Consider the following 11,220-nt stretch of genomic DNA (forward strand, 5'->3'; position numbering starts at 1 on the left):
GACACTGAGGAGGGGGGCCCCGAGTTCTCGGCTCCTCCGGAGCGGAGATTGGGAGGCCGCCATTTTCACTCTCCGCCTCCAAAGCTGTACGGAAAGCTCACAGGGAACAAAAGCCCCGGAGAGCAAACCCGAGCAGATTACTTAGCCCAGACCCGGCAAGGGCGGGGCAATTCTGCCTCCGGCAAAGACATTTAGGAACCAGGGGAACAGGCCCCTCCCCCAGAAGATCAGCGAGAACAGCCAGCCAAGACCAAGTTTACCGATCAATGAGAACAGCAGAACTCCAGCGCTAGGGGACTACTGCACATACAATTCATGGCTTTTTTACCATGATTCTTTAGTCTTTCAAAGTTAATTTTCTTTTAACTGTCTTTTTTTCTTTTTTTTTTTGAATTTTTCTTTTTCCCTTTTCAACCAACATCTTATCAATACCTTTTTTTAAAAAACATTTTTATTTTTCATTTTTAGAGTCATATTCTATCCCTTCATAATAGTTACCCATATTTTTGGCTTATATATATAAGTTGTTCTCTCTTTAAAATTTTGAGATAGTTTCTTCTAACAGATTAAAATACACCCTAAATCTCTAGTATATGGTGTTTTCTATCCCCCTGCCTGATCACATCCTCTCCCTTTTTTTTTTCTTTTTCTTTTTTCTTTTTTTAAATCCTCCTCTTTCTTTTTTCAAACAACTTTTTATCAATTCCTTTTATAAAATTTTTTATAATTCCCATTTTTACAGTCATATTCCATCCCTTCATCATATCAACCCTTATTTTTGTACATATATAAGTTTTTCTTTCTTTAAAATTTTGGGAGGCACTTTCCTCTAAAAGACCAAAATACACCCCAAATCTAGTGTGTGGCACTGATCTATATACCATATAGATCATATTTGATCACATTCTGGTTTTTCTTTTGTTGTTGTTGTTTTGTTTTGTTTGTTTTTGTTTTTATCTTTATCTTTTTCTTTTTCTTTTTTTTCTTTTTCTTTTTTCTCTCTTTCCCTTTCTTATCCCACTGCTTCAGGTCTTTTCTGATTTGTTTAAAGTATATTTTCTGGGGACATGGTTACTCTGCTAGCATTTTGTTCTCTCATTAATCTATTCTCCTCTGCACAAAATGACGAGATGGAAAAAATCACCTCAACAAAAAGAACAAGAGGTAGTACCGACTGCCAGGGACCTACTCAATACGGACATTAGTACGATGTCAGATCTAGAGTTCAGAATCATCACTTTAAAGATATTAGCTGGGCTTGAAAAAAATATGGAAGTTATTAGAGAAACCCTTTCTGGAGAAGTAAAAGAGCTAAAATCCAACCAAGTAGAAATCAAAAAGGCTATTAATGAGGTGCAATCAAAAATGGGGGCGCTAACTGCTAGAATAAATGAGGCAGAAGAGAGAATCAGTAATATAGAAGATGAAATGATGGAAAATAAAGAAGCTGAGAAAAAGAGAGATAAACAACTACTGGATCACGAGGGCAGAATTCGAGAGATAAGCGATACCATAAGACGAAACAACATTAGAATAATTGGGATCCCAGAAGAAGAAGAAAGAGAGAGAGGGCCAGAAGGTATAATGGAGCAAATTATAGCGGAGAACTTCCCTAATTTGGGGAAAGAAACAGGCATGAAAATCCAGGAAGCACAGAGAACCCCTCTCAAAATCAATAAAAATAGGTCAACACCCCGACATCTAATAGTAAAACTTCCGAGTCTCATAGACAAAGAGAAAATCCTGAAAGCAGCTCGGGAGAAGAGATTTGTAACCTACAAGGGTAGAAACATTAGATTGGCAACAGACCTATCCACAGGGACCTGGCAGGCCAGAAAGGACTGGCAGGATATATTCAGAGCACTAAATGAGAAAAATATGCAGCCAAGAATACGACATCCAGCTAGGCTGTCATTGAAAATTGAAGGAGAGATAAAAAGCTTCCAGGACAAACAAAAACTAAAGGAATTTGCAAACACAAAACCAGCCCTACAGGAAATCTTGAAAGGGGTCCTCTAAGCAAAGAGAGAGCCTAAAAGCAACATAGACCAGAAAGGAACACAGACAATATACAGTAACAGTCACCTTACAGGCAATACAATGGCACTAAATTCCTATCTTTCAATAGTTACCCTGAATGTAAATGGGCTAAATGCCCCAATCAAAAGACACAGGCTAACAGACTGGATTAAAAAACAAGACACATCGATATGCTGTCTGCAAGAGACTCATTTTAGAACCAAAGACACACCCAGATTGAAAGTGAGGGGGTGGAAAACCATTTACCATGCGAATGGACACCAAAAGAAAGCTGGGGTGGCAATCCTTATATCAGACAAATTAGATTTTAAACCAAAGACTGTAATAAGAGATGAGGAAGGACATTATATCCTACTTAAAGGGTCTATCCAACAAGAAGATCTAACAATTGTAAATATCTATGCCCCTAACATGGGAGCAGCCAATTATATAAGGCAATTAATAACAAAAGCAAAGAAACACATCGACAACAATACAATAATAGTGGGGGACTTTAACATCCCCCTCACTGAAATGGACAGATCGTCTAAGCAAAAGATCAACAAGGAAATAAAGACTTTAAATGACACACTGAACCAAATGGACTTCACAGACATATTCAGAACATTCCACCCCAAAGCAACGGAATAAGCATTCTTCTCTAGTGCCCATGGAACATTCTCCAGAATAGATCACATCCTAGGTCATAAATCAGGTCTTAACCAGTACCAAAAGATTGGGATCATTCCCTGCCTATTTTCAGACCCCAATGCTTTGAAACTAGAACTCAATCACAAGAGGAAAGTCGGAAAGAACTCAAATACATGGAGGCTAAAGAGCATCCTACTGAAGAATGAATGGGTCAACCAGGAAATTAAAGAAGAATTAAAACAATACATGGAAACCAATGAAAATGAAAACACAACTATTCAAAATCTTTGGGATGCAGCAAAGGCAGTCCTGAGAGGAAAGTATATAGCAATACAAGCCTTTCTCAAGAAACAAGAAAGGTCTCAAGTACACAACCTAACCCTACACCTAAAGGAGCTCAAGAAAGAACAGCAAATAAAGCCTAAACCCAGCAGGAGAAGAGAAATAATAAAGATCAGAGCAGAAATCAATGAAATAGAAACTAAAAGAACAGTAGAACAGATCAACGAAACTAAGAGCTGGTTCTTTGAAAGAATTAACAAGATTGATAAACCCCTGGCCAGACTTATCAAAAAGAAAAGAGAAATGACCCAAATCAACAAAATCATGAATGAAAGAGGAGAGATCACAACCAACACCAAAGAAATACAAACAATTATAAGAACATATTATAAGCAACTCTATGGCAGCAAATTAGATAACCTGGAAGAGATGGATGCATTCCTAGAGATGTATCAACTACCAGAACTGAACCAGGATGAAATAGAAAACCTGAACAGACCTATAACCACTAAGGAAATTGAAGCAGTCATCAAAAATCTCCCAAAACACAAAAGCCCAGGGCCAGATGGCTTCCCAGGGGAATTCTACCAAACATTTCAAGAAGAATGAATACCTATTCTTCTGAAACTGTTCCAAAAAATAGAAACGGAAGGAAAACTTCCAAACTCATTTTATGAGGCCAGCATTACCTTGATCCCAAAACCAGACAAAGACCCCATCAAAAAGGAGAATTACAGACCAATATCCCTGATGAACATGGATGCAAAAATTCTCACCAAAATACTAGTCAATAGGATCCAACAGTACATTAAAAGGATTATTCACCATGACCAAGTGGGATTTATCCCTGGGCTGCAAGGTTGGTTCAACATCCGCAAATCAATCAACGTGATACAATACATTAACAAAAGAAAGAACAAGAATCATATGATCCTCTCAATAGATGCAGAAAAAGCATTTGACAAAGTACAGCATCCTTTCTTGATCAAAACTCTTCAGAGTACAGGCATAGAGGGTCCATACCTCAATATCATAAAAGCATCTATGAAAAACCTACAGCAAATATTATTCTCAATGGGGAAAAACTGAGAGCTTTCCCCCTAAGGTCAGGAACGCGGCAGGGATGTCCACTATCACCACTGCTATTCAACATAGGATTGGAAGTCCTAGCCACAGCAATCAGACAACAAAAAGAACTCAAAGGCGTCCAAATTGGCAAAGAAGAATTCAAACTCTCACTCTTTGCAGATGATATGATACTTTATGTGGAAAACCCAAAAGACTCCACCCCAAAAATGCTAGAACTCATACAAGAATTCAGTAAAGTGGCAGGATATAAAATCAATGCACAGAAGTCAGTGCCATTCCTATACACCAACAACAAGACAGAAGAAAGAGAAATTAAGGAGTCAATTCCATTTACAAGTGCACCCAAAACCATAAGATACCTAGGAATAAATCTAACCAAAGAGACAAAGGATCTGTACTCAGAAAACTATAAAATACTCATGAAAGAAATTGAGGAAGACACAAAGAAATGGAAAAACGTTCCATGCTCATGGATTGGAAGAACAAATATTGTGAAGATGTCAATGCTACCTAGAGCAATGTACACATTCAATGCAATCCCCATCAAAATACCACCCACTTTTTTCAAAGAAATGGAACAAATAATCCTAAAATTTGTATGGAACCAGAAAAGACCCCGCATAGCCAGAGGAATATTGAAAAAGAAAAGCAAAGCCGGCGGCATCACAATTCCAGACTTCAAGCTCTATTACAAAGCTGTCATCATCAAGACAGCATGGTACTGGCACAAAAACAGACACATAGATCAATGGAACAGAATAAAGAGCCCAGAAATGGACCCTCAACTCTATGGTCAACTCATCTTTGACAAAGCAGGAAAGAATGTCCAATGGAACAAAGACAGTCTCTTCAACAAATGGTGTTGGGAAAATTGGATAGCCACATGCAGAAGAATGAAACTGGACCATTTCCTTACACCACACACAAAAATAGACTCCAAATGGTTGAAAGACCTCAATGTGAGACAGGAGTCCACCAAAATCCTAAAGGAGAACACAGGCAGCAACCTCTTTGACCTCAGCCGAAGCAACTTCTTCCTAGAAACATCACCAAAGGCAAGGGAAGCAAGGGCAAAAATGAACTATTGGGACTTCATCAAGATAAAAAGCTTTTGCAAAGCAAACAAAACAGTCAACAAAACCAAGACAACCGACAGAATGGGAGAAGATATTTGCAAATGACATATCAGATAAAGGGCTAGTATCCAAAATCTATAAAGAACTCATCAAACTCAACACCCAAAGAACAAAGAATCCAATCAAGAAATGGGCAGAAGACATGAACAGACATTTTTCCAAAGAAGACATCCAAATGGCCAACAGACACATGAAAAAGTGCTCAATATCGCTCAGCATCAGGGAAATCCAAATCAAAACCTCAATGAGATACCACCTCACACCAGTCAGAATAGCTAAAATCAACAAGTCAGGAAACGACAGATGTTGGCAGGGATGCGGAGAAAGGGGAACCCTCCTACACTGTTGGTGGGAATGCAAACTGGTGCAGCCACTCTGGAAAACTGTATGGAGATTCCTCAAAAAGTTGAAAATAGAGCTACCATATGATCCAGCAATTGCACTACTGGGTATTTACCCCAAAGATACAAAAGTAGGGATCCGAAGGGGTACGTGCACCCCGATGTTTATAGCAGCAATGTCCACGATAGCCAAACTGTGGAAAGAGCCAAGATGCCCATTGACAGATGAATGGATAAAGAAGAGGTGGTATATATATACAATGGAATATTATGCAGCCATCAAAAGGAATGAGATCTTGCCATTTGCAACGACGTGGATGGAACTGGAAGGTATCATGTTGAGTGAAATAAGTCAAACAGAGAAAGACATGTATCATATGATCTCACTGATATGAGGAATTCTTAATCGCAGGAAACAAACTGAGTGTTGTTGGAGTGGGGGGTGGGGTGGGAGGGATGGGGTGACTGGGTGATGGACACTGGGGAGGGTGTGTGCTCTGGTAAGCCTTGTGAATTGTGCAAGACTGTTGAATCTCAGATCTGTACCTCTGAAACAAATAATGCAATATATGTTAAGAAAAAAAAAAGAAGAAGAAGAAGAAGGTAGCGGGAGGGGAAGAATGAAGCAGGGGAAATTGGAGAGGTAGACGAACCATGAGAGACGATAGACTCTGAAAAACAAACTGAGGGTTCTAGAGGGGAGGTGGGTGGGAGGATGGGTTAGCCTGGTGGTGGGTATTGAGGAGGGCACATTCTGCATGGAGCACTGGGTGTTGTGCACAAACAATGAATCATGGAACACTTCATCTAAAACTAATGATGTAATGTATGGGGATTAACATAAGAATAAAATTTTTAAAAAAAAGAAATGAGTAGAACTCGTAGGAGGAAAAAAAAAGCTATGAATATTATGTCGTGTTTACACATTGAGAAATTAGTATCATGAAGATTACAAATCATCCAAAAATAATTTATGAATATAATGAAATTCCAGTAGGATATTTTAGAGCATGAAAAAAATCTGAAAATTTATGTAGAAGAAAAAGGTGGGATAGATAGCTTGGGACTTTTTTAAATGAAGAGGGATAGGAAGTGACATGACCAAGCAGATGTTACTCATTCATTAAGTAAATACTTGAGGACCCACTGTGTGCGTTTTGCTTGTGGCAAAGGCAGAGAGAACAGACATGGCCCTGCCTCCAAGGAGCTTACAATCTAGTGAAGGAGAGGGAGAGAGTAAAAAAATAATGACCCTGATATTGTAAATATAATTACAAGCAGTAACAAGTGCTTTACAAGAAAGCTACCAGTCAGGGAGAGCCATGTTTGGTGCTGCAGTTCTTCTATGCCCAAATTGGAGGACACCACTTCCTTCAACAGGCACACAAATGGTGTCACTGGCCTGCCATGCAGCCCACCCAAAGCCGTAAGTGATGGTCTTCATGGGAAGTGACATTGAACCTGACTCAAGGATGAAAGGGAACGAGAGTTCCCAGGAGAAAGAAAGCAGGTTTGAAGACTCTGTGACCAGCAGATCTTGGCACAGTCAAGAAACAAAAGGAGTCTCGTGTCAACCAAAAGACCGAACTCCAGAGACTTGGGGAAAAAGGAGGAGAGAAACAGGTGGGGCCACGTGCAGACCATGCAACATGGAATAGATTCTATTTGAGTGGGTGAAAAATCTCCCTAACGGTCCTGGGTAGGGACCATAATGAAACTATACCATAATGAAACTAATGGCCTAAGGAGTTTATTCTTTTCTGTTGTGCAGAGAATGTTCTGGATGTGATGAGGAATGCACACAGGGCAACTACATGGTGGGCTATGTGGTGTTCCAGGAGAAAGATGGTGATGTAGCTAACCAGGGTGGGGGCATTGGAGAATTGAAGGATTTGACAAATATATAGAAGGTAGAATTAATGAGAATTGGTGATTGATAGACTAGAAAGTCAAAAGACCAATATAAAACCGACCTCTTTTAAAGTTTTTCACTGGTGTAAGAAAAGACAGGCTGATCTTTACAACCAAACAAAAGAAACAACAGAAGCAGATCTATATGTATATTATTACAAAATCAACTTGGCATTTTAAAACAGTGGGAAAGAAGGAATTATCCATAAAATGTATTTCAGCAATTGCCTAGATGTTTTTAGGGGGAGGAGGAGAGAACTGGATAAGGTCGATATTTTTCTCACAATTTACACCAAATAAAAATAAAACATTAAAAGTACTAGAAGATAATATAGGTTCATATTTTCCTTTTGTTTTACTTCACTTTGTTCTTTCTTTGCTTTTAGACCTCAGGAACAAACAGGATCTAACAATACTCCTTAGTTCACGGCTGACTATCATCCATTGGTCTGTAAAACGCATTCCCCATCTTTTTATTTGATTTTCTCCCCATCATCATTCCATTGTACTTCTCTGGCTCCATACTCTCCAACCCCTCCAAGCATCCACTCTGATGTTCTTGAAAGCATTATTATGTAGGGTTGGTGAGCAGTTTAAACATTAACACATGACAAGCCCTTTAGAAAGCACCTACTATGTTGTACCCCTTCAACAGATATTAACTCATCTGAAGTTTATTATTAAATTTTCCTATCAAAAAATACCTCTTCCTTTAATCACATCTTTTTTTTTTAATGTCCTCTAATTCTTTGAGGATTTTCACCATATACGCTTGCTTTTTCTTTGTTAGGTTAAACCCAGGCACTTTAGAACTTTCATTGCTATTTTAAATTTTTTATTTCCTTTTCTGAATGGTTATTCCCAGTATGGATGAGTGCTGTTGATTTTCAAATTTATTTTGTCTGCTCACTTAAAAAACAATGTTGAATTAGGGAGGGCTTTTTAAAGCATAATGCCAAGGGCAAAACGCATGAGAAAAAACATTTATTTGCCAAGAAAACCTATCGAAGTCAAAAATATATGACAATTTGGGAAAAAAATATTTGCTACACATATGACAGAAAAGAGACTAATGCTCTAAGTATATTAAAAGCTATTACAAAACAAAAAGAAAATTGTCAAATATGGGCAGACACCATGAAGAAATAATTAGAGAAGGAATAGAAATAGCCAGCAAACATGAATTAATGCTCAGTCTTATATGTAATCAAAGATCTGCAAATTAGCAGAAGAAAGCACTTTTGCATTATCATCTGCATTAGTCAAGATTCATGTCACAGTGACAGAATCCCAACACAATGTAAATTATGCAGAGAAGGAAATTATTGGATCAGTTAACTGGGATATCTGGGGATGAGTCTTGCTTCAGTCCCAGGAAGACCTAATAGCTCCCTCCCATCTCCTAGTGTCGTGTCTATTAGATTTTATTCTGCAGGCGGATTTTGTCCACTTGGCAGACAAGATAGCTGCCAGGAGCTCCTTCCAGCCTGGCAAACTGAGATAAAAATCTAACAGCTTTCTTCACCGCCTATGTACGGAACCAAGGGAAGACTTCCATCCTGGTTGGGTCCTTGCCTCTGCTAAATAGAGAGTAACGCTCCATAAGCAGAAGGGGGAACCTGGGAGGGGTATTTTTCGATTCCTCAAATTTTGAAAACCACAGATCCTTATAAACAAACAAAACAAAACAAAAACCAAGAAACCGATTGCCCGCGGAGAAGGGTCACATATGAAGTTGGAAAGTTGCCAAGGATACACTCTTTCTCATAATTGTCTTTTGGGCCCTAGTGGCAGTAAGACCTCATTACACTGCAAGTCACCTCCCAAGCCGCTACTGGGGACTTGCGGGCTGGAGTGGTTTTCTTTAGACATTATATCACCGTCCTTGGAGAGAAGAGTTGCTTGCAGGAAGAGAAGGAACAATTCCGTCCTGAGGGACAAAAGCAAGCAGCAGAAAGGTCTGAAAAAGGTAGGGGAGAGGGACAGGTGATCTAAACCGCGAGAATAGGTCTCTCTTTGTGAACAGTGCGGTCTGCACTGAAGGTTAGTTACAAATACAGGCTCAGGCGTGTGAGAGGCACACCAACTTTTATTTTTTCTCCCCACTAAATTGATAGGTTGGCAGGTTTGAGGCCTGTGTCCTTTAGAAATTCGCTGCGCAGCTTGGAGGTTTAATACAACCAGGGAGGCAAGAAAAAGCACGAAGGTCACTCGTAGCTTCTACTGTGAAGGCACAATGTTTTGTTTTATGAAAAATACAAAATGCAGGGATGGCGTGAAGACTGCAGGGAGCAAATAATGAAATTCCTTATTCCCCCGGAACTTTTCAGAAAAACCCGAATTCCCTTTGACCACACATCTGTCACCTTCTAGATTTAAATACCTTCACATGGTAAATGGCCCTTGCGGTTCTGCACGGAGAAATGAAGCCACCATAGTTATTAGGGTTTAGGGAAGTGGCTCGAGCCATGTGGTTCTATCCCTCCTCCTCTGGATGTGGGGAGATCTCAGCACACAGAGCGAATTGAGAAGCCAGTAAGAGCCTGACCAGTTTTAAAAGGAGGGGCGCTTAACTTAACATCCCTTCTGTATGTCCACCTGCAAAGGCTCCAAGGTAGATGTTAGAAGACATGTAGATGTGGGGATGCCACCATTCAAGAAGGGATGAGCCGAGCATATGCATTCTTACAATACAATGTGGAGGCATGCAACAGCCATGGTAAAGTAACGAAGTGGCATATACGGTTACAAGGAGGAAAGATGACAAAGAGTTGTGGGAATCAAAAATATTTCTTCGAGAGGTGCAATATAGGAAAAGCACTGAAAATGAATGTCACTAGGAGAGAGTGAGGAGAAAAGGCTATTCCAGATCAAAGCAGGCTTAGGTATTAAGGATGGCAGAGTAGTGTGTTTTGAGTGCAATCGACCATATTTGCAGGACAGTATTGTTATATAGGACTGAAAAGCTAGGTTGGGGCCAGCTACTTTCTATTTTTTTTTTTTTAAGATTTACTTATTTGAGAGAGAGAGTGCACAAGTGTGAGCGGAGGGAAGAGTAGAGGGAGAGAGAGAGAGAATCTCGTTGCCCCAATGCGGGGCTCAATCTCATCTCATGGCCCTGAGATCATGACCTGAGCCGAAATCAAGAGTCGGACGCTCAACTGACTGAGCCACCCAGGCGCCCCACGGGCCAGCTACTTTCTAAGTTGTCCAACATGTCCCACTTGCTGGAAAAAAATTGGTCACATGCGTTATTATTGCTTGTTTATTGCCATACTGGACTATGAGCACCTTGAAGGCATGGACTGTATCCGATTCCTGCCTGGCAGGAATCTGTATGTGTTTCTCTCCCAGTCTAGAGGAAAGGTCCTTGACCGCAGTCCACCACTTAAGAGACTCCCATAAAGAGAGCTATGTTGGAGTAACACTCCTGACTTCCCTCCAGCTCCTCTATTAACACACCTGCCCAGGGAAGAGGAAGGAGGCATGCCGAGCAGAGCCATTCCGTTTTTCTCTTTGGAATCGGCCTGTCTGCACAGAATGGGCATTTCGCTCTGCTCATCTCTGCCCGGAGTCTTAGGCCTCTGATATCCAACACTCTCTGTGTCTGGCTGGGTATGAACTATTTAATTCTGAGGCTCAGTATTAAGAAACCCACTTGCCCTGCTCGTTCACTAGCAGCAATAAAGATATATTTTCATCTCCATTTGTTTGACTCCTGCAACTATCTCTTGGTTTGACCTCAGATGGTAAAGGGTGTATTACAGCCCCCTAAATGCTATCAAACCCTA

This window comes from Mirounga leonina, unplaced genomic scaffold, assembly GCF_011800145.1.
Source record: "Mirounga leonina isolate KUSES-001 unplaced genomic scaffold, KU_Mleo_1.0 Mir_178, whole genome shotgun sequence".
In the NCBI taxonomy this organism is placed as follows: Eukaryota; Metazoa; Chordata; class Mammalia; order Carnivora; family Phocidae; genus Mirounga; species Mirounga leonina.